The following is an 8,459-nucleotide window of genomic DNA, read 5'->3' as shown; positions in this document are numbered from 1 at the left end:
ATATATATGTATGTATGTATGTATATATATATACATATATATATATATATATATATACATATATATATATATATATATATACATGCATATACATACATATATTCATATATACATGAGAATATGTTTACTAAGGGTAATTAGATTAACAGTAAAACGTTCTCAGTCCCAAATATCAATGCTAGGAAAATAGTCCATAACCTGAGGCTGATTTATCATTATTTACGAAGCGAGTGTTCCCGGAAAACTCCAGAACAGAGACTTACTCTACCCCTTTTATTCGTTGCACCAGTAATAAGTATTAAAAATTCTGTTCTTAAACTATAGAGCTTTTTGTTAACTATTTAATATCATATTGCGCGACAGACCTTCTACCTTCCTCAATTCACTATGATCTCATAAATGATGCAAGAATACATAATTTACCTTTCCCCGGATCTGATTTTGCCGACAAAATCACGTCATGCTCATAAATACACAATAATGTTCATCATTTCAAACGAGATTAAAAGCGCAATAACATCCGAAGATCCTATTCTCTCGTCTCAGAGCAACGTCGTATGCTACTAACTTAAGTTGTGATCTATGGATCACCGAATGCAAAAGAACATTTCCCTTTCTTCTGTAATATTTTATTCATTTATTCTTGCTTCATTCAACATTTCATCCATTAGTAAGAGTGACCGGATTTAATGTTCGCCTCGCTTTATGTTGGTACCATAGCAATCTTTGATCCCCCCCTCACAATTAAGGGAGCACTTCATTATTTTTATCACTTCAGTTTTGCAGAAACAACTTTAGTTTTTTTTCATACATCTCATATACTATAAACATATGTGTGAGAAAACTTAATTACAACAAAATAACAACAACAACAACACCACCACCACCACCACCACCACCAACAACAACAACAACAACAACAATAATACTACTACTACTACTAATAATGATAATAACAACAACAACAACAACAACAGCAACAACCATAATAATAATAATAATAATAATAATAATAATAATAATAATAATAATAATAATAATAATAACAACAAATATGATAAAAGGAATAAAGTCATGACAAGATGTTAATGGGTAACTAGAAAGGAAACTCAAATCATCGACTTACTGAACAATAAATACATTTTGATGTTTTAAATAACATTTAATTGTACTTCCAAGTTGACAAAGAAAACCAACAGAAGCTTCAATGGTTCTATACTGAAAATTCTATAAGACATAGTAATTTGGCCTGAACCCAACACTATCACAAGAATTCAAATATGACAAATGTCTGTTGTCTTTTCTTAGTAGATGCCAAATTTTCTTTGATTCTTTAATCATGAAATCGATTTTTGCCAAGGACAACTGTTGTTGGAAGTTGTAATGAGTTTGTAAGAAGTGTAGCTCTGTTTTTCCAGAGACATACAATTAAATTTGGTGCTACCACATTAGAATCGATGTTTTCTAACCAGCAGCTGTAAGGAAATCAAATCATACTAGCAGCTACTTTACTGAAGAAAGTTTCTTATCGTCACCATGTTAAACAAATTGATTAGCCTTACAACAATGTTTGCAAAAATATATGCTGTTTATTGTTATTTACTTCTTTAAAACATCCAATATCATTTGTTTAGTATACAGAGGACAGATCCAAAGAAAAGATACGAAGCATTTTTTTTCTTTGAATTCTGACCAGCTCATATTAGTATTCTTCCTATGTCGGCTATAATCACAAATGAATTTGTTTAGTTCTCCAAAAATAAGTAGCCAAACCACTGAATAGCTTATAGTTATCTCTTTGCTTATTGCTAAATGGAAATTGATGCAGATGTTTCTGTCCAAATGCATAAAGAATGTTAGTAATTGACTAGTTTCTCTCATTCAATTCTTTCTATTACACACTCTGTTGTTGACTAGCGCTTGGAAATACTTTGGTAATATATATTTAAAGAATATTCTTTAATATAAATAGCAATGTGAAAATGTGATGATAATACAGGTCGCACATTAATATATTAAATAAATTAGGCGATAAATCCTTTATGATATGCAATCAAGGATAAATATGCTTTGATATAAACCTGCAGAAATGTTCTCTGTCGTTACAAATAAATATGTAACTTGCTTCAAGCAATTTCTTTGACAACATTCAATAATATTCAATTATGCAATGCATCAATGTCTTTATCCAGATTTTTATAATCGTCAATTAACCGATAATGAAAGGGATTCAATAAAGAAAATAGATGTTTACCTTCAAAGAAATATTTATAACTTATTGTTTGAAACTTTCTTCATATTTCAGCAAACAGTGGTTCCACGGTAGGCTTACAACTATTAGATATACGATATTTTACGGTGAATAAAAACCATTATTCTCTTAGAAGAGAACTCCCCTTCATCGAATTCCCTTTCCAATGAAATTAGCATGTGTTATACTAATGGGTCTACAAAATTTCTGGCAGCTCTGTCCGATATAGCAATACCTTGGATAAACATATAGGAGTTGCACCAGGTATGTCATGAACGTATTTCTTTAAAATATTGAAAAAATTTATTTAAAACAACAAAGCTTTCTGTTTTTGCTTTACGACAAAATGTTAATTATCTAAAATTTCATGATCTACAATTTCAATAATTTAGCACCTACGACATCTATAATCCTCATTGACGTATATTCTGTAAATTATAGAGAAATATGTAATCACTGGTGAAATCTTTATCAACTTATTTTCTACAAAATATCAGCAATATCTTTGAAGTATCAGGAAGCACTCCGTCGGTTACGACGATGTGGGTCCCAGCAGATACAATCAACGGAACAGCTTGCTCGTGAGATTAACGTACAAGTGGCTGAGCACTCCACAGACACGTGTACCCCTTTTCACATATTTCTCTGAAAGATTCAGCCTGACACGGAGTATGACAAGGCTGGCCTTTTGAAATACAGGTACTACTCATTTTTGTCAGCTGAGTGGACTGGAACACCGTGAAATAAAGTAATTTGCTCAAGGACACAACGCACCGCCAGGAATCGAACTCGCGACCCTAAGATCGCGATCCAAATACCCTAATCACTAAACCACGCACCTTTCAAGTATCAATGTCCTGAAAACTATATAGACTGCTGTGTTTACCTTGCAATCGGTATATCTACTACAAGAAAATTCACATGTATAGATTTAAGCATAAGATTCTACGTAGTCTATATCTCAGATTGAATTAGCTTTACTGCAAATATTCAGAGATGTGACTTAAAAGAGAGGTTTTTGATTTGTTATGGGCTGTTTCAGTTACACTTGTCAACGATTCTCAAATTGATCGTGACAATGTCTGGGGATATGTCAGAATAAGCGCATGGTGATTTGTGTGTGCGCGTGTGTGTGTCTATGAGTGAGTGTGGATGGAGATGTGCGAGTATGTGTGTATGTGTGTGTGTGAGTGAGAGAATGACAGAGAGAGTGAGAGAGAGAAAGACAGCTACGAGAGCAACATCCAATCAGTGTAAACCCATGTTCATTTGAAATCTAATTGACTTATTACAGTATTTGCTATTACTAATGAATTTAATTCACTAATATACTCTTGTCGTCAATGCTGACTGCAAATACGTTTATCCGACCGAAATGTGTTGAAAATAATAAAACTCAATGAGTACATAATCGACAATTACATTTATTGCCAAATACAGTAGTAGCTGTGTTAAGAAGTTTGCTTCCCAACCTTATGATTCTGGGTTCTGTCCCACAGTGTACCATTTTGAGAGAATGTCATTTACTATAGCCTCAGTACGATCAAAGCCTTGTGCGTGGATTTGGAAGATGGAAACTGAAAGAATCCAGCCGTATATATATCTATGTCTATATCCCCATCTATGTCTTGTATTTGTCTTTGTCCCTCATCCTCGCTTGTCAACCGCTGTTGGTGTGTTTAGGTCCCCGTAACGTAGCGGTTTGGCACAAGCGGCCTATAGACTAAGAGTATATAAAAAGTACTGGGGTCGATTAATTCGCTTAAAATTCCTCAAGGCGGTGCCCTAGAATGGCCGCACTCTAATGACCGAAACAATTAAAATGTAAAAGATAAAATATTGTAACAGAATAGTCTTTTCATTATTTGATTTAAAATTTGCTTTATTAGTTTCTTCTTCAATGAATTGTGATTTTATGCGCTAATATCTGCTCTCCATAAACCTATGACTTTTGTACTGCACTTTCATTTTGAAATGTCTCTGACATCTCTTCTTTAAGATGTGTTTTCAATTTCGTGTTAATGTGTCCAAGCTCCCCATTTCCCTGCTTGCACTGATATTTTTGCTCTGTCTTGTGTAGCACAGGGACAATTTTATCTGTTGACAGATATTTTGTCGTTCCCTTACTAACCTTCATTTGCTGTAACCAAGAAATATACGACATATATGAAATATATAAATTCATAACGGCATTTATCATAGTGATTCGGTCTTGAAGGAGGCCAGCAGAATAAGATCGAAATGAAAAACCATTTTATATTTCCTTACCGCTATGTCTGCCTATTTAAAATTTCAATTAATAAGGTGTTGCTGTGTTATCGCCTTCTTTCGATTTCAGTTTGTCACACTTGCCTTTGGTTAACTAAATCGTTGATATGTGTTCATTTCCCTCCCATACGAGTTTAGCTTTGTTTATTCAAATTTATCTTGTTTTCTGCCATATCAAATGTGATAACTCTCACTATACATAAATTGTTTTGTTTCGTAATTGTACTTTCTGAGCAGAACGTCTGCGTTAGACAATTTTGATTTGTATCTCTCTGTGGTCTTTAAAATAACCAATATTAATGTACCAGAATTGATTCAATCGGCTTCGTCTGAAAAGATTTGGCCTTTTGCCTAGTCAAAAGAAATATATATTTTCTTAATCAATGTTATTAGCTGACAAATGTTATTAGAAGTTATCCGTTAAGGTAACCTGTTTCAGAATATACTAAGTGCTCTGTGTTGTAAACGGCTCATGAAGCAATTTTTAAGTTTTTGACTTATCATATTATAAAACTTCGATCAAAAGTGACCCATCATATAGTCTTCAAAAAGACGCACTATTGAGAGACCTTCGACAAAGTTCGGGAAATTGGTAGAACTCGTATCAAAATCTTCCTCAAATCATGTGCTACTGCCGCAAGAACGGACATATTGGATATGCCCAGTCGTCCAAAACTAGTATGATCCGTTCAAAGCTTTTAAATACCTGCTGAAGCAGGCTGAGGTGGACTCAGCGACCACATATCGATAAAATCTTTACCTAGTTTGTAGACACTACTGTTTTACAGATACATTATGCCTGAAAAGAAATAAAATATCGGAAGGGTTGTCATTACTGGATTATACTTGGAAATAATTTAGCTTATTAAAAGTAAATATGGAGCAGCACACTAACAAAAATAACATAGATCACCTACATTATCAATTTAACTGATAGAAATAACATCCATATATTCCGCAATTGACACCTCTTTTTAAAAATGGTGTCCTTTCTGTTCTAGACTGTTTTTACTACTTGCAGATCTGGAGCAAAAGGCAGTACTCATGATCTTCGCAACCCCTGCAAGATGAATGAGAATAATGCTGTTGGAGTTCTGCTTAAAAACTGTTGCTTCATCATCTGCAGAAAATTCAAGGACCTGCAGGGAAATGCAGACGATAAGATGTAGGAAATGCAGTTCGATAAGATGTAGGAACAAAACATTTCCCATTTCATAAAATGAGATTTATTAGATATACAAAATAATGTACACATGCGCGAAAATGTGTCCAAACACACACTCGCACACACACACACACATACAATTCAAACTTACAGAAAACAAAAGACGAAGACAGGTGAAGGAGCAACGAGCAATGTTTTCCTCTTTCGATTCACTAAAGCGTGTTCATTTTTTTCAAAACTTAGTTCAAACGCTCTAATTGCTTACAGTAGACTTGAGCATTGATTGTTGCATTAGGTGGTAACAATTCAAAATGAATTACTCCTTTGCAATCCCACCAGATAGAAGAGACTATTTCTCATGAAGTTCCCTTCTCATTTGTGGTTGAGCTTTTCCCATTTTACCAAGCCACTGTTTACAACGTTTAACATTTCGATAGAAGATCCATTTTTCTTCACCTGTCACAAGTCTATCAAAAAGGGTGAAATGAGTTCGCGAGAATGGAGAGAAGAGCAGATGTCAACTCGGGATTTGCGGTTGCTTTCGGAAATTTCATGAGGCACCCATTTTCCAAGTTTAGGAACCTTTCCAAGTTGTTGAAGATGACGACAAACAGTTGTATGGTTTGAACTAAGCTTTCATGCCATTTCTTCCACTGATAATGCAGGATTTTTTTCAAGTAATGCCTCACGGAGCTTATCATCAAACTCAACCGGACGTCCTGTTCAATCTTCATCTTTAAGGCTGAAATCTCCACTTCTGAATTTTGCAAACCATCTTCTGAAAGTTCTTTAATTCAAGCATTCTTTCCCATAAACTGAGTGTATGTTTCGAGTCACTTCGACTGCAGAGTTTCCTTTTTTGTACTCATAAAGCATTATGTGCCTTAAATGCTCTTTGGATACTTCCATGTTAGAAAGGATTTTAATCAAAGAAATTTTAATTCTATTATTCTGTAAAATAATATTTAATTAGTTTAAATGTATGCAAATGCATAAAAATAATTTTCAATTCCATGAGACATTCTAAAATGCTATTAAATTTCATTCAATTTTAACAAAGGTAAAATCGGACAGAACTTATGGGATGACCTGATACACTGACACAGACAGATACGCACACACAGACACACACACATACGCACAAATATATACGCGTGCGCGTATGTGTGTGTATGAATGTATATATGCGTGCATAGATGTGTAAGTATTTACGTGTGGACCTCGATATGATTTTATTAGGAAGACAATCAGTTGCTCATAATTGTAAGATTCCTGCCAGACAGAACCGATGATTATTATAAGGAAAAGACTGCTGACATCAACCGATACAGTAGCATCATTGCCCTTGCATTCGCTGCTCTCAGGACGCAAAGAGCCAACTGATGATGATGTTGGTGGCGGTGTTTGTGATAGTGGCAGTGACAACCACAACGATTATGATGGAGAAGATGATGATGATGACATAAAAAGTTATAATGATAATGATGGTGATGCCGACGATGATGATAATATTAATGATGATGCTTCTGCTGGTGATGATGATGATAAAGAATGATGATGATGATGACAACAAGACAATGACAACGACGATAACATTAACGCTGCGTAGGACGAAGAAAGATAAACAAAATCCAAAGAGTAACAAAACGAACGAGACCGGATGAAAGTTCAGCCTTAGTTTTTTTTCTTCATTATTTAACACTTCAAAGCATCGAATGAAATATAATAAACTCCATTTGTTAATGTTTATTTTATATTTGAGAAAAAAAAAATTTCATTATTCATTTATTTTGCGAATTTCTGGTCAATGTAATATTCTATAAATATACCACAGGCAAGACACACGTATATACATATATGTATGCATCTCTTTCTCTCTCTCTCTATATATATATGTATATGTGTGTGTGTTTGTGTGTACATATATATGTATACATATATCTATACATACATATATACAAATATATGTATACATACATATATATACATATATATATATATTGATATACATTCATAAATGCATAAATATACATATTTATAGACACACACACATACACATATATATGCGCACATGCGTACATACATCTAAATACGTTTACAAGCACATGAAGGGAAGTAGATATGGTGGTGAGAGAGAAATAATAGCATATGCGAAATAGGAACTCGTTAATATGCATTATGGAATATTGAGTCAGAAGGATATAGTGTAATGGCATAAGCGAATGAAAAGTCTGGGAAATATTATGGCACGTTCGTATAATCATTTGGATTCAATCCCAATGGTTTCCAAAGAGAATACATTACTTTCCGAAATGAATCATTTACTAAAGCTGATGCAATTCACCCGTGTCTGTGGAATATGTATTTCCTCCATATTCAGATATTGGCGCAAGTGTAAAGATGACTTATATCAAAGAATGAATTATTTTGGTTTGAAAAAAAAAATAATAATAAAATAAAACAGCCAAAGACCAAAAATAAAGATAAAATAAAGCAATAATGAGTTTACGTAAGCAGCTGTAAATACATGATCGGATTGTGTGTGTGTATGAGTGTGTGTGTGTGTGTGTGTGTGCGTGTGTGTGTAGAACCATACACTCACGCATGCGCCCGCGTATGTGTATGTGCATATATCGAGTATTTATGTTCATAAACGTTTGTAATCACCTTCGTAATTCTCGTTTTTGTTTTATCTGACCTGTCTATATATATATACATATACATGGTTGTCTACAAACACGCACGCATACACACGCATATATATATATATATATA

This window comes from Octopus bimaculoides, chromosome 9 (genome assembly GCF_001194135.2).
Source record: "Octopus bimaculoides isolate UCB-OBI-ISO-001 chromosome 9, ASM119413v2, whole genome shotgun sequence".
Lineage (NCBI taxonomy): Eukaryota > Metazoa > Mollusca > Cephalopoda > Octopoda > Octopodidae > Octopus > Octopus bimaculoides.
The sequence above is the reverse complement of the archived record's forward strand: the minus strand, read 5'-3'. Positions refer to the sequence as shown.